This window comes from Lutra lutra, chromosome 4 (assembly GCF_902655055.1).
Source record: "Lutra lutra chromosome 4, mLutLut1.2, whole genome shotgun sequence".
Taxonomy (NCBI): domain Eukaryota; kingdom Metazoa; phylum Chordata; class Mammalia; order Carnivora; family Mustelidae; genus Lutra; species Lutra lutra.
The window spans coordinates 123,009,999-123,035,189 of NC_062281.1; the positions used below are offsets into that span (position 1 = coordinate 123,009,999).

The following is a 25,191-nucleotide window of genomic DNA, read 5'->3' on the forward strand; positions in this document are numbered from 1 at the left end:
GTGCAGCTAGAAATCATTGCCTGGGCCTCTCCATGAATAGAGGGATGTGCAGTATGTAAAATTCCTAAAGACAATCTTATTTATAGCTGTTGCAAACAATGTTTATACAAAGTTTATTAAATATGTCACCCACATTGATTTATCCCAACCAATCTCTTCAATCACTAATATTTATGTGATGGGTTCAGTTGCAACAATTATTTTATGTGCTGTAGAGTATGTTATAACTAGGGATTCACCCTGGCAATTATATGAAAGATAAAATGCTTCCTGAAGACCTCAGGGCAGAGCAGGAAGTATATTATTGGACACAAGGTGGTTTTAACTGAATGCCACAGCACTAAATTTAGAGTAAGAAATGTGGAGCATCTTAGGCTTAAAAATTAAAGCTAGTTGTGTGTCCTTCCTGAAGTTTCCTTATTACTGGGAAGGTAGCAAAGCTCCTTTGCACATTTCCTTTCCTGCATCCAGATGTTGGGCCTAGAGACGCTTTCCTTCTCTTCATTTTGAATTTCTGTCAGCTCTTGCTCCTCAGCAGCATTTATTTAGTGCCCAGAGTGGGCAGAAGAGTCTACTTGGCATTTGTAAACACCTACAAAGGAAACTAGACACATGTTACTTGCCTGGAAGGAATTGGCATCTGATGTGAGGGGCTGAGGCAGTGTTAACAAAAAAACCCAGAATTTTCTAAAGAGCCCAAGGTAACTATTGAAGCTATAAGATGACAAACTCAACAAAACAAACCAAAGCAAAACAAAAGTTGTTTCAAACCACAACTGAACGCAACTTCTGTTTCCTAAGAAAAATGAAAAAATCCTTTGTTTGGCAAAATGACAGACCCTTTGGTTCAGAGAGTAGGGCCTCAGGGCATAGTATGAAAGTAGACAGTAAAACAAAGAGGTAGCTAAACTGTTCTGCAAAAGAAGTGAGCAGTAATTTCGGGCTGAAGTTCACTGTAGAAGGGAGAGGGAAAAAGTTTGGGCTGCAGGAAGAGAAAGGGGGTGAACACAAAGGGGAGAAAGGAATTTGGAGAAATTCAGTGTGCTGGGGAGGCTGGGAAATGATCTCTGAGTGCAGGCACGTGTCGTATTCAGGTTAGAAAATGTTGCTGTTTTATAATGTCAGCCTAGTACCTGTTCCCGAGTCAGTGTTTGGAGAAGTGGGGAGTCCAAACTGAAGAAAGCTGTTTCATAAAAGCACATGGTGATAATCAGTAAACTGAAATAATTTGGTCAAAGCAGGAGTGCAGGGCCAGAGGGAACTAAAAGTATTTTACTGACACCCTATCTTCAGGAATCTCTGAGGAAACTGGGAGGAATCCTCACTGAGAGATGAGGGATCACATTAGGATAATTTCATCCCTGGGACAGGGTGAACCCCAGCCTAAGCTCATGCAGTACTTTCTAGCCAGAGGAGTAAATTCTTCTAGCACTTCAGTGGTAGTCTGGCTTTATTCTTTCCTCCACCACCTGCTATTATTATTACTTTTTTTCCCCAAAAAAACATTTATTTCTCTGCCAGGAGAGATTTTTTTTTTTCCCAATGATTAAATCTTCCTTTTTAGTTGTCATTGGATTTGATTTTCAGTCTGCTTCATCTCATAGCCTTTTCTAGCGATGAGCAGTATAGGTAATGAAAATGTTTGAGACCATGGGTTTGAGAATACTGGTCTTGTAAAATCAGTTATCCTCAGATAGAACCTATTGAACTTATAGAAGCTTTGTGGTCACCTCTTTTTAGGAAAGCAATTACCCATGAGCTACGTGAATCAGTCAGTTAATTAACTATTCACTGAGTGATCCTGGCACCTGTCTACAAGCTGGACAAATGGCCAGAGAGATACTTTCCTCAGTAGGGAGTTTGCATCTTCATGAGGAAATACAATCGAATGACTGTCTAAGGAGCCCTGTCAAAACACTATGAAGTGATTCTGGTCTTTTCTGTCTAATGTATCATTTGATGCAAGGAGGGAAGACTTGACTCCAATTTGATTAGAGGAATTTGGGCTTTGCCTTCTATGTCTGTAAAACAGGAAAAGTTCACAGAACCTCAGAAATTAGAACTCCCACTGTGGCTGCTAAAGGAAAGGTTGTAACCTTAATATTAAGCTGGTATCCAGAAAAAAAAAAAAATATATATATATAACCAATTAAATGACTTAACAGTTTTACATGTTATGATGCTCTAGTATCCTTTTATCCTCTTCTTATGGGGAAATTGGTTTACAACTCTTGACAAAGAATGCTCAGTAGAGCCCCTCAGGGCTAAATATAAGATAATGTTGCTGACAGAACAAGATTCTCCAAATATCTCTGTCTTGTGAGACCATGATGACAGAGGGTTTAAAGCCCACTTTATATATTTCCTCCAAATCCCAAGGTCCTTTGACTTGCCAACCCACATTGCTATCTGATTGCCACGATTCCCTGATATATGAAATCATGGTGGAATTTCCTTGGAATTATATATCTTAAGCCATGATAGCACTCAATGATTTCCAGATGCGTTAACAATGATGGTCCACTGAGTAAGGAATTACCACAGATTATCTCTCCTTTGATTTGTCACAGTTTTGTATGGAGTTTATTACCAGTAGAAATATTAACCTCGCCTTCTACAGCAGCCTATTTCTGAGAACTTTAGACAATATTACCCAAAAAGGGTCTGTTATTTTTTTACTAACATAGGAATGGCCAGTGACATCTCCCAAGCTCCCAGAAAAAGGAAGAGCCATAGCCCTGCTGACGTGCCTTCTGTCCTATGGATATGGAACAAATGCCCAGTGTTCCAGAGACTGCTTATTCTTCACCGGAACACAATGGAAAAGGTAAGAGAGGTGGTCACATACTGTCAACAATGAAGCAAGCGGGGCAGAGAGGAATTCTGTCTGCCATCTCTACGTTGGCCTTCTTGCTGCTGCCATGCATATGATCTCGGATTCTGCACCACAGACCTATACAAAACTAATTGTTCATGTGATTTCCTTTCTGTGCCACTGCAGATGTCCCTTTCTGTAACAATTTAATTAACACTTTAAAATAATGATGCATTAATTAATGCCAAATTACAATGAAAATCCTGGAGAATTACACTTTATATCAACATTAATGCAAAATGAGTTCCTCCTGGATAATTTTTCTTACAATGAATACAAAAAGAGATAATACTAATTAGGCCATCAATTTAAATTTACCATAATTTCAATCCATGTCATTTATCTGTTCCCCGGCACATAACAATACCCGTCTACCATACGTTTGTATGGCAATAGGGATGTCTGCATAGCAACCAGCCCTGGGTCATTTTTAGGGGATTGTGAAATAGGCTTGAATTTTGAATTTGCCCATCAGTTGTTGAAAGCAGGGTGTGTTTGTGTGTGTGTGTGCACGTGGTGCATGTATGTGTGAATGTAAGAGAGAGAAGGAAGAGTCCAACAATTTAGTAAAATAAAATGCTCTGACTTAAATAAAGTCACGTGCTCAGTCTTATAATATGTGCGGCATAAGTCATCAGGCTTAGTCTATCCAGTTGCATATAATTCAGTTTATTTTCCACTCTCAAGGTCATGACCCAAGAGTTAGAAGACTCTACTATGTCATTTGTTCATGAGCAAACCTAAATCACATCTTCCCATATTCAAAAGTGACATGATGTGCACGTGTTACATTTCATTTTCATTGCTTCTAATAAGGAGATGCTCCTTTCAGTATCAGGAAGAGAGAGGGCTCAGAAGGTTGATTTTACAGTGCTTACTGAAGAAAGAAATGTGACCGTGTTTCCTCAATTGCAACTACTTTCTTAAGTGACCCTTCATATGTGCCTTTCATGTTGAGACGTACTTGGTATCTAGATCACGCAAGATCTGTCAAACATTTTATTTCCTAGTTTGAACACCCCTGACTAAATATTTTCATAAAATCCTAGGTATTTTATTCTTACGGAAGTCTTTCGATGGTAAGAGAGTATGTTGGGGCAGATTCCTTCAGGGCTTCATCTTAAATTTACTCTCTTTTTGGCAAGGAATTTCCACCCATCCCATTTTGACATGGGATTCTCACCTTTCATATTTAGGAATCCTGAAATGTACCTTTGCTAAAGTGCCATGAAAAACATATTTAATAAAATGGCCAATTACAGTGTAGCGGTGGATATGGAAATTTACTAACAAAACAAATCCTCTCCAAACATTAAGAATCTCTAATTTCAGAAGGGATGGCATCAGAATGTGGTGAAAGTTCTTGTACCTCTGGGGCATTTTTCTGGATATGTTCCTTACTCCTCTTAGCAATTTGTGTCCTCACTATTCCCCTCTTAAAGGTCCTTTCCCCCCTGTGTTGAATGACAAGAAAAAATTGGCTCTTTATAGTTTAGTTTTCCCATGTTCTAAATCAACAGTGGAAATTTCTGCTTGCCCAGGTGTTCTCAAAGAAAGTAGGCAATGGGCCTAAATGAAGTCTGGCAGAAAGAAATTAATTTTTAAAAATCAATAAGCTCTGCCTTTGTTTTTATTCAGCTTTAGGGGAATACATATCAGTGACATTTACCTTGGACCATGTCTCTGTGCCCAAATAACCAGAGCATGTCAAAGCAGACTGGGGCATGGGTGATCCATTCTACTTCATAAGCCTGGTTGACTGCCAGGTAGTTGATGATGAAGACAGTTGAAAACTTGACCTCTCAGGACTACTTGGCATTATATAGTCATTCTTCAACTATGTGTATCTGCCAGAGGCATAAAATTATATAATTCAACATGGGTTCCTAGGCTGCACCTGTCGAGTTTTTCATAAAGATAGGAGAATCAGTAAGCTTTTCATCATATGTCATTAATTATATGCTTGAAATTTCTTAAGATAAGTTTAGAAATTAAATGGCATGTATTCATACCTTAGCCCAGTATTTCAAGTCATGTTTGTGTGTTTACTTACCTCTTTTGGCACTACCTTCCTGCTCTCTCCCTACACCATTCCATTATCAGGAAGTACTGTTAAAAGCTAATACAAGCTTAGGAACTCCTGAGATGGAACTATTTTACAAAGGTATGGGGGTTGTGCCATGTTTCATGGCTGTTCTTTGATTTTTTACTTGTTTTAAAGATTCTGTTTATTTATATTGAGAGAGAGAGAGAGAGAGACCAAGAACGTGAACAGAAGCAAAGGGAGAGAGAGAATCTCAAGCAGAGTTCCCACTGAGTGTGGAGCCTAAAGCTGGTCTCAATCCCAGGCCCCCGAGATCATGACCCAAGCTGAAGTCAGCAGTTAAGACTGACTGAGCCACCTAGGCACTCCTGTGGCTGTTCTTTTAGTAGTGTCTCAGCAAGGCTATTAGAAAAGGAAGCTATTTGGGTTATTTCTCACAGTTGACATAATTTAATCCTTCTAGTTTCAGGTTTATTTTGAAATAACTGAATGGTGAATGTGATGCCTCTCAAATATGGGATTACATTAGGTTAGAAATAGTGACTTCACAAAGAAACAAATGAGCCTCTTTATTGAATAATCTTTCTGATTTTCTCCATGCATGTTCATCAAAACAGAGAATTCACAGGAACCATGATATCCTAGTGATTAAGTCTCAACCTAACCTAATGAGTAGGAACCTGTTTGCCCTTTGCTATGGTACTTTGATCCTCAACTCTGGAATTAGGAAGGGATTCAAATCCCTGCTCTCTCTTGGACCAGCTACTCACCCTCCTATAGTTGTAGTTTTCTTATCTATAAATTGGAGATGATAATACAAATAGTTTTGAATACTGGAAGGATGTACTTAAAATATTTTGTACAACTAGTTTAGGTTCTGGTAATTTGAAGACTCATTCATTGGTCCTGCAAATATTGACTGATTACCTAACACAGTGCCATTCACAAGCCTCTGGCGGTAAAGATATAATTAAAGTAGAATGTCTATCCAAAAGAATGTTACAATTTAGAGGTACATACAGGCACAAAAGTCAATAATTAAAATACACTCTGCTATAATAGAACTATAAAAGAAAAAAAAGAGGGACTAAGCCTCGGGATTTGGGGGAGGGATCCGCACAAGAGGTGATATTTGAGTTGGAGTTAGCAAAGAATAAAGGCAACTTCATTCTAAGAAACAGAGGCAGATACAGGGAAGAGTTGGGTTCATCATGTGACAAGCTATCCCCTGTGGTTGGATATGATATACACATGTTCATAACAGACTATTTGTGAGAAAAAAAAAAAGTTCAAACAAGCTTGGATGTAAATTAACAAAACTGTATGTTTCTCTGTTTGTAACTCTGGGCAGTTTGGCAAGCATATCAAGGTCTTAAATTTTTAGGTATGTTATACCACAGCGTTCATTCCTATTTCTAGGGACCTACCTGAAGGGAATTGGTATGAATATGAATAAATATTTTTATATGAACCTTTGGTTCGTACCAAGATGGCAAACCAGAACATCTTTAGATCTCTGTGTCTCAACTCAATCCTAGAGACATTACAAATAAATAGGAAACAGACTTTAGGAACACACAATCCCACAAAACTCTGAGAAATCAATGGAACCATGGAAGACTGTTGACTTTTCAGTGTGTGGTAGTGCCTGGACACAGTGAAGGGTAAGCGACTCTAACTGGAAACACAGCATATAACTTAATATGGCAGTAAACAGATATATGCACAAATAGAAGATTTAATTTTTGTTCTTAATCTTTTCTCCCACTGTCTTGCTCAGATTTCTCCACAGCAACATTGCATGAAAGAAAGCAATAATGTTTTAAAGTATTTAAAAGAAAAGATTTAGTTGTAATGATTAAATGATATAAATGACTAAATGACTAAGATACAGGCTACTGTATTGTTCAACTTCTTAGGAGGACAAAGACCAACATATATCTTCTGAAAGTAAATTTTTAGAATATATGGATTAATAATTTGAAATAAATGTGATTAAAAATGATTATGTAATTGAGAAATAGAACCAAGAATGAGTTAAAAGATCAGGTTAAGAAACTCTTCTGGAAGGCCACAGAAAAGAATGAAGAGTTAGCACATAGAAAAACCAAGAATTATATGGGGTACAGCTACAAGTGCCATTGTCTGGGTACAAAATATCTTAGAAGAGAAAAAGAAAACTAGGATGAAATATTTGAAGAAATAATGGAGAAAATGTCTTGGGATTTTTGAAAAATGAAAGACTTTAGAATGGGAAGGGCTTATAGAGAAAAAACCAAGAGGAATAAGGAAAACCCCATATAGAGAATACCAAAAACAAAAAGGAAATTCTGCTACCTTCCAGAAAGGAACAGCAGTTCACCTAAAAGGAAGGAAGAATGAAATCTATATCAAATTTCTCCACAGCAATATTGCATCGAAGAAAACAGTAACGTGATGTTTTTAAGTATTAAAAGAAAAGAATAAATTACAACGATGTTTGCTCTGGTGTTGCTTGTAATAATAAAATATTAAGTGACCTGAATGTCCATATAATGGCACCAAGCAGCCACTTAAAAATTATTTTGCAGAAAAATGTTTAAGAACATAAAAAGGTATTTACAATAAAAAAAATGGCTCCATGAATAAAATAGACCATACATATATACACAGTGATTCTATTTTTGTTTAAATGGAAAGACTGAAAGAATATATGCAAAAATTTTAGGTTTTTAAAATTCTGGCATAATTGATATACAGTGTTATATTAGTTTCAGGTGTACTATATAATGATTCAACAATTACATACATCACTCGGTGCTCGTCATGACAAATTCACTCCTTAATCCCCATCACCTATTGAATCCATTCCCTCACCCTGCCCCCCCTCCCGGTAACCATCAGTTTGTTCTGTATAGTTAAGAATCTGGTATTTTTGGTTTGACTTTTTTTTCTTTGTTCATTTGTTTTGTTAAATTCCAACTATGAGTGAAGTCATATGGTGTTTGTCTTTCTCTGACTGACTTATTTTATTTAACATTATACTCTCTAGATCCATCCATGTTGTTCCAAATGGCAAGATTTCATTCTTTTTAATGGCTAAGTAATAATCCAATGTGTGTGTGTGTGTGTGTGTGTGTGTGTGTATGTGTGTTTCCCACAAATTCTTTGTCCATTCATCTATCAGTGGACACTTGGGCTGCTTCCATAATTTGGCTATTATAAAATAATATTGCAGTAAACATAGGGGTGCATATGCTTTTTGAATTAGTGTTCTCATATTCTTTGGGTAAATACCCACTTATGCAATTGCTGGATCATACAATAATTCTATTTTTAAATTTTTGAGAACCTTCATACTGTTTTCCACTGTGGCTGCACCAGTTTGCATTCCTACCTACAGTCTTGAGGGTTCTTTCCTCATCCGCATCAGCACTTGTTGTTTTCTTGTATTTTTTATTTTACCCATTCGGACAAGTATGGGGTGATAGCTCATTGTGGTTTTGATTTTCATTTCATTTTCCTGATGATTAGTGATCATGAGCATCTTTTTATGTGTCTGTTGGCCATCTGTATGTCTTATTTGAAGAAATAAGACATACATGTCCTCTTCCCATTTTAAACTGGATTATTTGAGGGGTATTTTTGGTGTTGATTTGTAGAAGTTCTTTATATATATTAGACATTAACCCTCTATTGGATATGTCATTTGCAAATATCTCCTCCCATTCAGTAGGCTGTCTTTTTTGGTTTTATTGATTGCTTCCTTTGCAGTGCAGAAGCTTATTGTTTTAGCATAGTCTCAATGGTTTACCTGTGCTTTTATTTCCATTGCTTCAGGAGCTATATCTAGAAAAAGGTTGCTGTGGCCAATGTCAGAGAAATTACTGCCTGTGCTCTCTTCTAGGATTTTTATGGCTTTAGGTTTCACAGAGAGGGCCTTAATCAAGTTTGAGTTTATTTTTGTGTATGGTGTAAGAAAGTGATCTAGTTTCATTCTTTTGCATGTTGTTTACCATTTTCCCCAATGCCATTTGCTGAAGAGACTGTCTTTTTCCCATTGCATTTTCTTGCCTCCTTTGTTGTAGATTAACTGACCGTATAATTGTGGATTTATATTGGGCAGTCCATTCTGTTACATTGATCTGCAGGTCCGTTTTTACTGTTTTGATTACTGCAGCTTTAGAGTGTATTTAAAAACCTGAGATTGTGATACCTCCAGTTTTGTTCTTCTTTTCTAAGATTGCCTGGCTAGTTGGGTCTTTTGTGGTTCCATACAATTTTCAGGATTATTTGTTCTAGCTCTGTGAAAAAAACACTGTTGGTATTTTGATAGAGATTGCATTCAGTGTGTAGATTGCGTGGACTATCTTTCCATTTGTGTCATGTTCAGTTTCTTTCATTAGTGTTTTATACTTTTCAGAGTATACATCCTTCACCTCTTTGGTTAAGTTTATTACTAGGTATTTTATTATTTTTGGTGTGATTGTAAATGGGATTATTTTTGTAATTTCTCTTTCTGCTATTTTATTATTAGTGTATAGAAATGCAGTGGATTTCTGTATACATATTTTGTATCATGCAACCTTACTGAATTCATTTATCAGTATTAGTAGTATTTTGGTAGAGTCTTTAGGATTTTCTATATATAGTGTCGTGTCATCTGCAAATAGTGAGAGTTTTGCTTCTTTACAATTTGGATGCCTTTTGTTTCTTTTTCTTGTCTGATCGTTGTGGCTAGGACGTCCAGTACTACATTGAATAAAAATGCTGAAAGTGAACCTCCTTATCTTGCTCCTGACCTTAGGGGAAAAACTCTTGTTTTACCCCCATTTAATATGATGTTAGCTATGGGTTTTTTATATATGATCATTATTATGTTGAGGTTCCCTCTAAACCTACTTTGTTTAGGGTTTTTTATTATGAATGGATATTGTACTTTGTCAAATACTTTTTCTGCATCTACCAAAATGATCATATGGTTTTTATCCTTTCTCTTGTTGATGTGATATATCATGATGATTGATTTGTGAATATTGAACCACCATTGCATCCCAGGAATAAATCTCATTTGATTGTAGTGAATGATTTTTTTAATGTGTTGTTGTGTGCAGTTTGCTAATATTTTGTTGAAGATTTTTTCCTCTATGTTCATCAGAGATATTGGCCTGTAGTTTTCTTTAGGTGGTATCTTTATCTGTTGTTAGGATATTGTTGGCCTCAGAATGAATTTGAATACTTTTTCTTCCTCTTTTGTTTTTTGGAATGATTTGAGAAGGGTAGGTATTAACTCTTATTTGAATGTTTGATAGAATTTACCTGTGAAGCCATCTGGTCCCGTACTTCTGTTTCTCAGGAGTTTTTTTAATTACTATTTCAATTTCATTACTAATAATCAGTCTGTTCAAATCTTCTATTTCTCTCTGTTTCAGTTTTAATAGGTTGTGTTTCTAGGAATTTATCCATTTCTTCTAGGTCATTCAATTTGTTGGCATGTAATTTTTCATAATATTCTCTTATAATCTTTTGAATTTCTGTGTTGTTGGTTGTTATTTTCCTCTTTCATTTCTCTTTTTGTTTGTTTGAGCTCTCTCTGTCTCTCTCTCTCTCTCTTTAGCCAGAGTCTGCCTAATATTTATCAAGTTTGTTGATCTTTTCAAAGAATCAGCTCCTGGTTTCATTGATCTGTTCTATTGTTTTCTTAGTTTCTATTTTGTTTATTTCTGTTGTAATATTTACTATTTCCTTCCTTGTATTGGCTTTAGGTTTTGTTTTTTCTTCTTTTTCTAACTCCTTTAGTTGTAGGGTTAGATTGAGATTTTTCTTGCTTATTGAGGAAGGCCTGTATTACTATAAATGTCCCTTTAGAACAGCTTTTATTGCATCCCAAAGGTTTTGGACTATTGCATTTTCATTTTCATTTGTATCCATATATATATTTTTTTATTTCTTGGTTGAACCATTCTTTGTTTAGTAACATGTTACTTAACTTTTGTGTATCTGTGTTCTTTCCAGATTTCTCTGTGGTTGATTTCTAGCTTCAGAGTGTTGTGGTCAGTAAAGGTGCATGGTGTGACTTCAGTTCTTTTAATTTGTTGAGACTTGTTTTGTGGCTTAACATGTGATCTCTTTCCTGGAGAATGTTCCATGTGCACTTGAAAAGAATGTGTATTCTCCTGTTTTAGGATGGAATGTTCTAACTATATCTGTTAGATTCAGCTTGTCCAATGTGTCATTCAAAGCCACTGTTTCCTTGTTGATTTTCTGTTTGGATACAAGTGGGGTTTTACAACTATTATTGTATTATTATCATTTACTTCCTTTATATTTGTTATCTGTTTTTTTTTTTCCCTAGATTCATGAAGTTTTCAGCTATTATTTATTCAAATAAGTTTTTCTGGCAACTTTTCTGTCTCTTTTCCATCTGGAATCCTTATAATGCAAATGTTATTATGTTTGATGATATCATTGAGTTCTCTGTGTTTATTATCATTTATTATTATTATTTTTTTCTGGTGTTCAGCTTGATTGCTTTCCATTACTCTGTTCCTGGTGTGCTTGATATGAGGGTCTGTTTTTTCATCTCTTTAAGCCTGCAAAATCCCTCCTTCCCATGGACAGTCAAAAGGGTCCATTTAGTTCCTGACTGTGTCTCTGCCCTTCCTACCCTCTTCGATGTGGCCACTTCTCTACATTTAGCTATGAAGAATCTGTCCTGCCAGTCATCAGTCATTTTCTGGGTTATTTACACTAGTGTAGGTGTTATCTAGTTGTATCTGTGGGAGAAAGTGAGCTTAGGGTCTTCTTACCCTACCATCTCCCCTGGAAGTCAGAAAATTTAGTTTTTATCTCTGAGGGTTAGATAGGACAAAAGATAGTATTATTTCCTTTTTCCTTCTTTTACCATATATATATTTTTTTTCTGATGTTTTTTTACTACTTTAAGAGGAAAAAATGGTACTTAACTATTGATTTAACTTTGATAGAATACTAAGACCAGGTATTAATTGAGAGCAAGTTTAGACAGACTTTAGACACTTAGAAGGTGCTGCAACAGTCCTGGTAAGATGTGACAAGACTTGAGTGAAGTAAGACAGTGGCAAAGTGGATGGATTCAGCAGACTCTACTGGATTGACACTCAGGAAAAATGAACAGGAATTGGTTAGCAATTAGATAGGGGACATGTCAAGGATGACTCTGAAGTTTCTACCTTCTCTGATATTTTACTTATCAGCTCCTAAATTTAGGTCTGAAAGAACTATTATGTATGCTCTTCTAAAGAAATGTTGTGATACAAAAGGCAGATATTTATACTACGTTTCCAGCAGCTCCTCTATGAAAGCACTTTTGAAGCTGATTTGTATGTACACGTATATTGTGAGCCACAGATATCTTATTTTCAAGAAAAACATGTTCTACAAACTCTTTCCCCACCTGTGTCATTAAGCAGAAGCAATTGCTTTATTCACCACTAACCTCTGTCTGAGTTCTTTTGAATGCAGGTTCAAAGGCACATTCCATGAATATATCTTTTTCCCCATGTGTGTTGAAACCTGCTGGCAAATATTTCATACCCCTATGGAAAAATGGGCCAAGTACGTGAATAGACAATTTATAATAGAAGCAAAGCAAATGACAAGTATCCATAAGAAAAAATGTGTCCAATTACCCAAGTAATGAAAATTAAACCTAAGTACAAAATAGCAAAGATAATCTCTTAGAAAAAATCTCTTTAAAAAATAATGCACAGTAACCATGAGAGACTATGGACTCTGAAAAATGATCTGAGAATTTTGAAGGGGTGGGGGGTGGGAGGTTGGGGGCACCAGGTGGTGGGTATTGTAGAGGGTACGAATTGCATGGAGCACTGGGTGTGGTGCAAAAATAATGAATACTGTTATGCTGAAAAAAAAATAAAAAAAATAAAAAAAAAAAAATCTTTAAAAAAAAAAAATAATGCACAGTGGTGGCAAGATGTTGGTGTGATAAACATTTCCTTATATGGTTAGTACAATATGTGGAAGAATTCATCACTACTTGAGAGAATTAGGGATATAGTTAAAATTAATTAATGTTTAAAATAGCAACAATAAGGTAATGGCTAAATAAATTGTGTATCTCCTAAGAGTACATTTTCAAAAAAAAAAGTTTCATGACATAGGAGAATACTCATACTATGTAAGTGACAAACTTTATATGCCATATTATTTTTTTTAAAGAATTTATTTGTGTATTAAAAAAGGGAGATGGAAAAAATATCAGCATTGATTATCTCTGAATCATGGTATTATTGGTAATTTTAATATCACTATTCTTTTTTAAATTTCTAAAATGAAGCATGAGGATTTTAAAATTAGAGGTAATTATTAAAAATAATTTCTAATATAATTTCAGTGATGTTGAACATTCTTTTAAAGTCACCTGCTATTTTTTCTTTGTATAGGTAGTATATACATAAATAGATAACAGGCACAGATATCAAAAGCAGTTCAGTAATTTAGGAAAATTACCACATGGCTATAGACATGTTTATTTAAGTATAATGTCTAGGAATTGCTCATCATTTAGTCAGCATTTACTGAAAAGCATAAATTCATAGCATATCAGAGCTGGAAGGGACTGATAGTCTAAACCCTCATTTTGCAAGTGGGCTTTGTGCAAATTTACTTTCATTGTGAGACACTGGGAAGCCATTGAAGGCTTTCAAATGTAATACTGAGATAATTAGATAATTTTGGTAATAATGTGGATAGTTGACTGGCAAGGTAATAGTTGAGGGACAGGATATCCAGATAGAAGGGTACTTTAATAAGGCAGGGAGGAAATAATAAACCCTGAATTGGGGAAGTAAATGTGGGGCTGGAGAGCAGATGAATTTTGGAATCTATTTGGGAATAGAATTAACATGCTAGAGTCAGATTAATTATGGTGAAAAGAAGAGAAAAGAGTTAAATATAACTGAGTTTTCTAGGTTAGGTAACTAAGAAGGTGATGCTATAGCCAGAGATAAGCAATGAATTGCTTATCCACAATGTCATCACACACTGGGCTTTTAATAAATAACTCATTGACTAATTAGGCTGCATTTATGTCTTCTTTAAAGGAATCTGAGTATGAATTAATAGGTCTTTACTTTTAGCTTCAAATAGTTTTGAGAAATATAAGAGGAGACTTATAAATCAGGCATGGGACATGTGCACTGAACTTTAAAGATGCATTGATAAAATTTATGCCAATATGTTCTGTGCCACTTTTGCCTACCCCATCACTTTCATAGTGACAACACCAAAAGCAGCTCCTAGAGAAATAAAACTATTTTTAAGTTTTCTACTTTATATCAATTAGAAACTAATTTGAAATGTTTTAGTATAAAAGTTGGAAGATATTTCTGGTCCAGTCACCAGTTTTAATTAGTTGTTTTTAAAACAATATATTTTCTTCCTTTCTTTGGGCTCCATATGTTCTTCTCCATTGAGGTGTGGATTTATACCCTCAACAGAGACACGGTAAACAGGCATATTCATTGAGTGTGCTTTCTTGCAGGCATGTCCTGTTGACAGCACCATGCGTGTAAGAATGATCTTAGGAAAAGAAAATTTAAAAGTTGGAGATAATAAGAGTGCATTATTCTGTTTTACTGAAGTTCGTGTAGATTCAACTAACTCAACATTAGAGCAATCTCAAAAGTTTTAGACTCCAGCCATCCACCAAGGGCTTCTACCACATCCTTGCCAGGTGGTCAAGTCCTTGTTCAAATATGTCACAAAAGGGCAATTTGTTCTGTAAATATATTGTAAAAGCTTATCTTTTAACAAGTTGAAAATTATTTCCTTGTAGCTTAATATTGATTGATCCTACTACAATGAAGCCAAGTCCCCATTTTGTGCACCCGTTCTTTACTCGGGTCCTTCTCAGTATATTTTCTTCATTCGATTCACTTGCTCATAATGTGCTTTCATGTCTTCATTATCCTGATTGCTCTATTCTGAACAAGCACTTGTTTTGTCCATATCCCTATCCTAACCCTTAAAGAAATTTACTTTTAGAATTCTGAAAATAAAAGCCTTACCAACAATTTCTAAATTTGATAAATGACTATTTAGAACACATTTTTAAGAAAAGGCTTCTTGTTGGTCTCCCTGACTCCAATGTGTTTCTGTTAAATTCAGTTTCCAATAAGCCACTGGATTGACTGAACTGCATTTCCTGCTGCATGTGTTAAGGTCCTTAGATAAGCAATGGAAAATAGAATTACAAGTGCAAGAGAATTATTAGGGGTGTTTCCTGTGTGCCAGTAAAGATGAAGTGGAGGGTGCTGGAGAAGGCAGTGAGAGCCTTCAGACTGAGAAGCAGGTCTGACACCAGTGAAAGGAGAGGGGGAACACGAGGGGAGTAAACAGGAGAAGTCTTAGGCTGCATGCTGCATAAAAGCAAACAAAATAAGCAGAATAAGCAGCACTGCAGTAAAAGTCATGCTATTCTTGGGTTTCTGTTTCCATAAAACAAAATGACGAAATATTCTAGAATAATATCTACGGTGTTCTAAAGCAAAACAAAAACAAAACAAAAAACAAAAAAACAACCACATTTGAACTAAGCATTAGTCAAAGATCTATGTATTATTCAGGATCCACTTAGGAAAACAAAAATTCACTATAGATACATAAAACAAAGAGAATATTATATAAAAAACTGTTGATGAGTATTAGAAGGTCTGGAATAGCAAACAGGAGAAAGAAAAAGGGTTAGAGGAACAAAGATATAAAAGGGATAAGACTGAGAGATTGGTAGCTGGAGTCAACAAGCCTGTCCCTCCTGCTGCCTGTTGGAGCTGCTGTTGCACTTGGCCTAAAAAGGGCTGCCAAAGGAGTGCTACCTGGACCAAGGCTGAAACCAAGGAAAAGAGGCTACCTGTGCTCAGTCTGCTTGAGTCTAGAATGAACCCATCCCTGCTGTTACTATAGCTACTGACTACAGTTGCCAACAACTGCCAGTTTGGAGCCAAAGAAGTAAACTTGGCTTTCCTGCTGTCTTATCTCCTACTAGTATCTCCTATTAGTAGAACTCATCAGGAAGACAGCTGGCATTAGACTGAGAAATATAGCTAGCGGACTTCTAGCCTTCTTTAATACACAGAAAAGCACAGAAGGGTGGGAAGAGGGGCTGAGGGCAAATAGGCAAAGGATTGGCATTGTAGTATACCAGCATACATTGAATCAATAATGAACTCAATAATATGGAAATTCAAGTATAAAAGAGAAGTGACACTTTGAACTATATGAAAATTTCTACTTTTCTTGTATTATAATAAGGCTTCTTCCTATAATTTCTTTTTTTAAAATAATGGGATTGTTTTGAGCTTCAGCATGTGAATTCCTATATATTTTTAAAAAGAATTGGTATCTTTTAAAAGAATTTTGCCTGTGGTGTACAAAAGATGCAAATCACACACACACACACACACACAAATTTATTTATCCTTAATACCCTTATTGTCCTCATCAATAATTGCTTTGCTTTGTCTAAACTGTCCTTCCACATAAGCAGAAACATAAATCACATAAATATTTCCAAAGGAGGTCCTAGTCACTGGGGCTAGGTAGGAGGATGGAAGGGCATTAATCAAGGGCTGCAAAGCTTGTAGATCTTAGAAGATCTATCAAAGGAATAGCAGGTTCCTCCGTGTCCTGAGTAACATCCCCTCAGTCTTACCTACCTCTGATTGCAGCCATGGTTGTGACAGATAGTTCCTTGAGCCTTCCACCCACTTCTTGCTGACAGTGACTTGCTCAGATAAAGATGTGGCATCTCCATGTCTTTCACTTTCTGCTTGGGCTTCTCTCACTTTACAGAAGCTCGTCGGAGCAACCAGCCTATGAAACCAAAAGATGTCAAGGAGTTAATGCCAAGGGCATCTCCTGATTAGTGGGAAACAGGGCTGATACACAGATAATTTTGGTCTATCCTCCATAATACTATTGTGAGTTATTTTCTGTGTTCCTCTGAAAGTTCTGTTCAGAACTGAGCTCCATCTGTCCTTCATGGGCTTGAGGGTAGTGGTGGGGAGGGGAGGTGGGCAGGAGCAAACATGCACTCTTTTATTGCTTTTTTTTTCTTTTTCCTCCCTCATCTCTCATTCCTACTCTCTTAGATTACCTCATAAATAAACTATGTACACAGAACTCATTATTTCAGATTTGGCTTTCCAAGGAAACCCCAGATAAGTTACAGGGTAATTCATAATCAATATCTAGGTAAGCACCATTTTGAGGAATCTTGGCAACAAAGAAATGCCTAATTAGACATTAAATATAAAACAAAAGGCACTGGTAGATTTGGAATAGGATAAAAAAAATGGGACATGACAGAACCTTTCCAGGTTGCCTGACACCTTTCATATCACAAGCAAGACAGCTGCTAATGGGCTTCAGAAAACTGCTATTTTCTTCGTTCTGCTTCCTTACTGCTCCTTCTCCACCTATAAAAGCCCTTAGTATTCTGTAACTAAAAGCAATAACTATATCTATAAACATATATATGTACACTATATATAACACCTATTATAGTGTATACATGCATATATGTATGTATATTCCTTATTCTAGGCTGCTTTCACATTTAATATTTCACCTAGTAGTAAGGACTATTTTGACTTCTTAGCCTCACTTCTTTTTCTCCATGGTGGTTGTCTTTTGATTCATGTAATTCTGTGATTTTTAAATTGATTTTAAGTTGATTTTTAAATTGCTGTTTTTTTTTTAACTGCCTTGTTTTCTTTCCTGAACTCTAAATTTGAGAAAATGTTTAAGTTATCAAAAGCATTCCTTTAAACAATTTTTATGAGCTATAATTTCTTAGACTTCGCAAAAACTTGAGATTTGTTTACTTTTGTGTATAAAAGGTATCTTATTTGTGCAATTAGGATCATAAACATTTTTTAAGCTATATTGCTTTTTAAAGAAAAATGATAGTATTGTTGCAGAGGAGAAACTGAGATCAACTTGGTTTTAATTGCTTTGTTGAGTATATACTTCACTCCCTCATGATCTACACACTACCACTATTATCTCTCAATCCTAGGTTGGATATTTTTCCAAACATTAACTAAAAATTATATAATTCATTCCACAAACAAATATTGTATATGTACTATCAACCAAACAGGATTTTGGATGGTGGGGCATATAGCAGTGAATAAAACATTTAAAAATTCCAGTTTCCTGGAGTTTACTTTCTAATAAAGTGAAAAATATATATATATATATAAATATATATAACATAATATAAATGTTGAGGATTCACTTATTAAATATCTTACCAGGATATTTCTAAACATAAGTCTCCTCTCATTGATCTACTTTAATGCTACTTTTCATTTGAACTCTAATATCTTTTATAAACTCTAGAAATTATAATCCATTATATTCTCTCTCTAATTTTAAATTTCAGTTCACCTTTCTTCATGTTACAAATAGTTTTTAAGAATGTCCTTTGAGTTATTTATTTTATTTTCTGCAGTATCAATTAGTGACTTTCAGATTCAAATGGTGATTTAATTTATTAATATTCATTCTCATATAATCTTAAATTCATCTTTATAAATAAGAGAATTTCACTCATTCATCCATCCATCCATCCATTTATCCATGCAAAAGATATTTAAATTTATTTTGTGCCAGCTGCAAGAGAATGCTAAGATGAAAATACTCAGAGCAGTATGTTCTTATAGTGACAATAGAAAGCAAAAATAAATAAATAAACAAATAAATAAATAAAGCAATTTTCCTTTTCTGTGATGGTCTAAATCTAGTCACGGGAAGAATTTAAACTTCTATACTGCATATTTCCTTTCCATTGGTTACCTATTGACATTGTATATTTACATTATTTTGAACAAAAAGATTTCTGTTTAGTCTATGGGTTTGAGGATAGCCAGGTTATAAGGATTAGACTCAGTTCATAATAGACTGAGATCCAGGCAAGCCAACTGACTGCTCATTGACACTGGAGGGCAGCTGAGTTTGTAAAGGGATGAGTTGCTGGTTTGGGCTAAATTGTATTTATTTATTCATTTGTCCATTTCTTTTGGTTGTGTATTTGTTCATCCAACCAATTTTGGTAGTGGGATCCAATTTGAAGTACAAGAGAACGAGTTGCTAAACATTTATTAAGTTGCTTGTGGGACTTTGAAGCCTCTGGAACATTGGGAACTGGGAGAAAGTGAGGCAGAACATGTTGCTTGTGTGTTTATCTTTAAAAATGGACATTTGTGGGGTGCCTGAATGGCTCAGTTGGTTAAGCGTCTGACTCTTGATTTCACCTTAGGTCATGATCTCAGGGTGTGAGAGAGAGCCCTGCATTGGACTCCCCCCGAGTGTGGTATCTGCTTGAGATTCTCTCCCTCTCCCCTCCCCTGCTGGCACTCTCTTTCTCTAAAACAAAACAAAACACTAAAAATGGACATTTGCTTAAGGAATTTTATGATGCTGGCACAGAAGGCACACCGATTTGTGGCTCAGTCTAAGTGAGGAAATAGTCTAAGGGAGGAAGCCGGTTAAGTGAGAAAAATAGAGAAGGCTCTTAGTTCTTAGTCCTAACCATTAGAAAGGAAGTTTTAAAACATTTGTTCCAGAACCAGATTACTGGTTTCTCATTTCATAGTGGAATTACATTGAATATAATTTTTCTAGTAGTTTCGTAATTATACTAAGATTCTATTGCTTATTGTTTTTCAAATCTTTACACGAGAAATGTCCCATAGTCTAATAGTTTGGAACTCCAAAATATTTTCCATCACTTTATTATGAAAAAATGACAGATATAAAATAAGATTGAAAGACTTTTGTAGTAAACAATGAACTTTCCTGTGCTCGAAATTAACATTTTACTATTGTTTTATCACATATTTAGTCATTTGTCATCCCTTGAACTATTCATCAACTCCTCTTACTTTTTAAAAATGACATATTTCCCTTTCTCCCTAAATACTTTAGCATTCATAACGTTAACTAGGATTTGGTATTTTTGCAGTTATTAGTGTGAAACTTACATAAAGTGAAATGTACAAATTTAGGTGTATGTTCAGTGAATTTTGACAAATGTTGTATAACTCAAGCCTCTGTCAGGATATGAAGCATTATCACCACAAAGTTCTTTCACGGACTTCTCAGTCAGTTTCTCCCCTGGGCCTGGAGTTTTGTTTTGTTTTATGTTTTTTGTTTGTTTGTTTGTTTGTTTTTGGGTTTTTTTGGAAAAGCTTTTGATGGTTGATTTAATTATTAATTAAACACAGGCTATTTCATATTTTCAACTTCATTTAATACCAGTTTTGTTAAACTGTCCTTCTCTCCCCACCAGGACTTATCTATTTCATTTATGTCATCAATAATTATTTTGGCATAGAGTTGATCATAATATTGTTTTATAATCCTTTTTAATGTCTCTATGATCTGTAGTGATAATAATGCTTTCATTCCGCTTATTAGTACTTTGTGTTCTTTATATTTTTTCTTGATCAGTCTAGTTAGAAGCTTATTATTTTATTGAGCTTCTCAAAAAACAACTTTTGGCTTTGTTAACTTCTCTATTTTTTTTATTTCATATCTCTGTTATCTTGATTATTTCCTTCATTTTACTTACTTTGCATTTTTCCCCCTTTTTTCCCTAGCTTCTTAAATAGGACTTTTATGCTAGACTTTAGACCTTTTTTTTTTTTCACTTTTTAAAGATTTTATTTATTCATTTATTTGACAGAGAGAGAGAGAGAGCACGAGCAAGGGGAGCAGCAGAGGGAAAGGGAGAAGGAGACTCCCTGTTGAGCAGGGAGCCTGATGCAGGGCTGGATCCCAGGACCCTGGGATCATGACCTGAGCTGAAGGCAGACACTTAACCAAGCCACTCAGTTCAGGTGCCCAGCAGATCTCTTTCTTTTCTAATACAAGCATTTAAAGCTATATGTTTTCCCTCAAGTGTTGCTTTAGCTGTATCACACATGTTCATATGTTGAATTTTCATCATTATTCACTTGACAGATTGCCTTATTTCCCCTCTTATTTCTTCTTTGATTCATGGATTGTTTAAAGGTTTATTGTTTAAATTTCAAATATTTGGTTTTTTTTCCCTTAGCATCTTATTTTTATGGCTTTCTAATTGAATTTTATTGTGATCTGAGAACATCCTTTGTACAATTTCTATCATGTTATGTATATTTTGTGGCCTGTTTCATGATGCATTATACGATCTACCATATTGAATGTTTAATTTGTGCTTGAAAAAAAATGTTTATTCTCTTGTTGTTAGATTTGATGTTCTATGCCTATTCACTAGACCAAGATGTTGAACACATTGTTTAGATCATCTCTAGCTTTACTGAACTTTTGTCTGATTATTCTATCAATTACTAAGAGATCTCCCATGTTGTTTTTGGAATTGCTTATTTCTCCCCTTAAATGTGTTTATTTCTGGGTCATGTACTTTAAAGTCCTATTACTGGGATTGCACATATTAATGATTGTTATTTCTTCCGGATAACTTGATCTTTTTATCATTATGCAGTTTATTTATTTTTGGTAGTACTTTTTATCTTCAAATTATTTCATCTAATGTTAATTTAACTACTCCAGTCCTATTATGCTTACTGTTTATATGCTGTATCTTTTCCATTTATTTACTTTCAACCTATCTTTACATTTAAAGTGAATTTCTTGAAGATAACAAATAGCTGGGTTTTGAATTTTTTATTCATTTTGATAATCTCTGGCTTTTAAGAGTTTGGTCTCTTTATTGTATTTAAAGTAATTATTGATAGTGTTGGTTTTAGTTTTCCTATTTTAATGCGCTTTCAATTTATCTCCTCTGTGTTTTGTTCTTCTGTTTCTACATTTCTGTCCTCTTTTTGGTTCTTGAATATTTTCCAAATTCTGCTTTAATTTATCTACCTTTTTTTAGGTATACCTCTTTGTATTTTTTAAGTAGTTGCTCTAGGGATTAAAACATATATCTTTGGGGCGCCTGGGTGGCTCAGTGGGTTAAGCCGCTGCCTTCGGCTCAGGTCATGATCTCAGGGTCCTGGGATCGAGCCCCGCATTGGGCTCTCTGCTCAGCAGGGAGCCTGCTTCCTCCTCTCTCTCTCTGCCTGCCTCTCTGCCTGCTTGTGATCTCTCTCTGTCAGATAAATAAATAAAATCTTAAAAAAAAAACATATATCTTTAACTTTTCATAGTGAACTTAGAGTTAACATTGTGCCATTTCACATAAAATGCAGAATCTTGCAACTGTGTTAATCTATAAAATGTCCATTACTTTATGCTGTCATGGACATCTTTTATTTCTATAGTCCTTATAAACCCCATAAGAGACTATTATAATTTTTACTTCAATTTTTTTCAAGATTTATTTGTTTATTTCAAAGAGCGACAGAGGGAGGGAATGCCTGCAAGTGGAAGGAGAGGCAGAGGGAGAGAATCTTCAATCAGACTTCCCTCTAAGCACAGAGCCCAACATGGGGCTCAGCCTTATGACCCATGAAACCATGACCTGAGAAAAAACCAAGAGTCAGACATTTATCCAACTGAGCCATCCAGGCACCTCTATAAATTTTATTTTCAATAGTCATATGAAATTTAAGGACATTTAAAGGAAAAGAGAATAGTCATTTATCTTTATTTTGTATTTCTTGAATTTCTAATTGGAATAATTTTTCTTCAGCCTCAGAACTTCCTTTGGCATTTCTTTTAATTTATGCCAGCTGACAACAAATTCTTTAATATTCTTTTTGTCTGAAAATGTATGTTCCCTAAACTCTAGAAGGATATTATCGCTGGATATAAAATTCTCAGTCAACAGTTTTTATTTGATATTTTTCTTTCAAACCCTTAGTATTTTTTTCCCTTGTCTTCTGGAATTCATATTTTCTGAAAAATAAATGATATAGTGATTTTTCTCTCTTTATGTAATGTCTCCTTTTTCTTTGATTTCTTTTGAAATTTTTCTTTTTCCCTTTGGTTTTGTGCCCTATCTAGGTATGGTTCTCTTCTTATTTGTTTCCTGCTTGGAAATTGCTAAGGTTCTTAAATCTTTAAATTTATGTCTTTCACCAAATTTCGAAAAAAGAAATCCAGCCATTATTTATTCTAAATATATTTTGTTGTATTCTTTTTCTTTCCTTTGGAGACTCCCAATTACACAAATAAATAGATCTTTTGATATCATTTCATAAACCAATAAGGCTCTATTGATTTATTTTTAAATATTCTTTTCCATAAGTTGGATAATTACTTTCAATCTCTCTTCATTTACTGAATTTTCCCTGTCTTCTCCATTCTCCTGTTAAACTCGTACAATACATTTTATATATCAGATATTTATAAATCAGATATTTTCAACTCTAGAATTGCCTTTTTTGAATGATCATTTTGCTGCATATAGAATTCTTGATTTATAGTCTTTTTCTTTCAGCACTTTGAGTACATTATTCCACAGCCTCTGCCCTCTTGCTTTCTGATAAGCCAGTTGTACTTCTTATTAAAGACTTTTCATACATGATGGTTTGTTTATTTGTTTCTCTTTCTCTTACTGCTTCCAAGAGTCTCTCTTTGTCTTTTTTTGACTATGATGTTTCTAGGTGTGGATCTCTTTTAGTTTATCCTATTTTGAGATTCTTGGACATGTAGATTAATGTTTTTCTTCAAATTTGGGAATTTTCAGCCATTCTTCAAATATTCATTCTGCCTTTTTCTCTTTCTCCTCTTCTGGGACTCCAATTATACATATGTTGATATACTCATTGGTATCCCACTGTCTCTGAATCTCTGGTAATTTTTCTTAATTTTTTTCCTTTGTTCCTCAGACTGGATAATTTCAACCTATATTTCTTCAAGTCACTTATTTTTCTTCTATCAGTAATTATGTTATTCTCCTCTAAGGATTTATTTATTTGTGAGAGAGAGTGAGCACAAGAGGGGGAAGAGGTAGAAGGAGAGGGAGAAGCAGACTCCCCTCTGAGCAGGGAGCCCAATGCAGGGCTCAGCCCCAGGACCCTGAGATCATGTGCTGAACTGAAGGCAGATGCTTAATTGACTGACCCACCCAGGTGCCCTGTTATTCACCTTTAGTGAATGTTCCATTTTAATTATCATATTTTCCATTTCCAGTTTTTGGTTTCATTTTATATTTTAATCCTTTATGTTCATATTTTCTATTTGGTGTGACATCATCATACTTCCCTTTAGTTTTTCAAATGTAATTTTATTTCATTATTTGAACTTATGTATGATAATGAATTTAAAATTTTTGTCTTATAAGTATGATATCTGGGTTCCTCAGGAATGGTTTCTATTGGCTGTTTACTTTCTTACGTATTCAATACATTTCTGTTTCTTCTTGTGTCTTTTTTTCTTTTTAAAGATTTTATTCATTCATTTGAGATAGAGAGAGAGCACAAGTAGGGGGAGAGGGAGAAGCAGACTCCCCAGTGAGCTTGGAGCCTGACATGGGGCTTGATCCCAGGACCTGGAGATCATGACCTGAGCCAAAGGCAGACACCCAACTGTCTGAGCCACCCAGGCAACCCTCCTTCTTGTGTCTTATAATTTTTTTGTTGAAACTTGGACGTTTTAAATAACATAGCATGGTAACTCTGAGAATATATCTCTGCTTCTTTCCCCAGACTTTGTTATTGTGGTTGCTGTTTATGTGTTCAGTTATTTTCCTGGAAAAATTCCATAATATTTGTATTCTACATTTGGTGCAGCCACTAAAGTCTTCTCTCTGCTTAATTATCTTAGTGGTCAGATAATGATGGGACAGAGATTTCCTTAAAGGCCTTGAACCAGTAAGTCTCTCATTCTGTGCTGAAGGACGTAATGTGTGGGTTGGAGTAGGCTTTCAATGCTTCACTAGTTTACAATTATGCTTTAGTCTTTATTTCTTGCTTGCACAGAGCCTCATGGTCAGCTATGGATAAAGATTAGAGCCTTTTCAAGTCTTTTTGTAGTATAAGCAGAGCACTACACATGCAGTTGGCCTTCTAGATTCTCAGAAATGTATTAGATCTTTTCAAAACTACCTATGGAGAGCTAATTCCCCTTATTTGTCTTTATTTTTTCTTTTTTTTTTTTTTTTGCCACTTAATTACCCCAACCGGCACTGATGCCTTCAATAGCTATGATGTTAAGCCACTGCCTCTGACTTTTTTTGGCAAGTGCCCTGTAGATTCTGCTTTCCTTAACCAATGAGCTCTGAGTCAGTTGAAATAACGATAAACCATGAGAATGGGATTTTTCCAGGGAGTTC

At 35.1% G+C, this 25,191-nt stretch overlaps 1 long non-coding RNA gene across 1 annotated transcript in view; it reads left to right on the forward strand.

Annotated features, from left to right (window-relative positions):
- Window positions 1–25,191, forward strand: part of LOC125099125 (uncharacterized) — a 127,556-nt gene that overhangs the window by 97,522 nt on the left and 4,843 nt on the right. The window contains exon 3 of the long non-coding RNA XR_007127032.1: window positions 2,688–2,827. This is a non-coding gene — a long non-coding RNA (uncharacterized LOC125099125). The remainder of the gene's footprint in view (window positions 1–2,687; window positions 2,828–25,191) is intronic.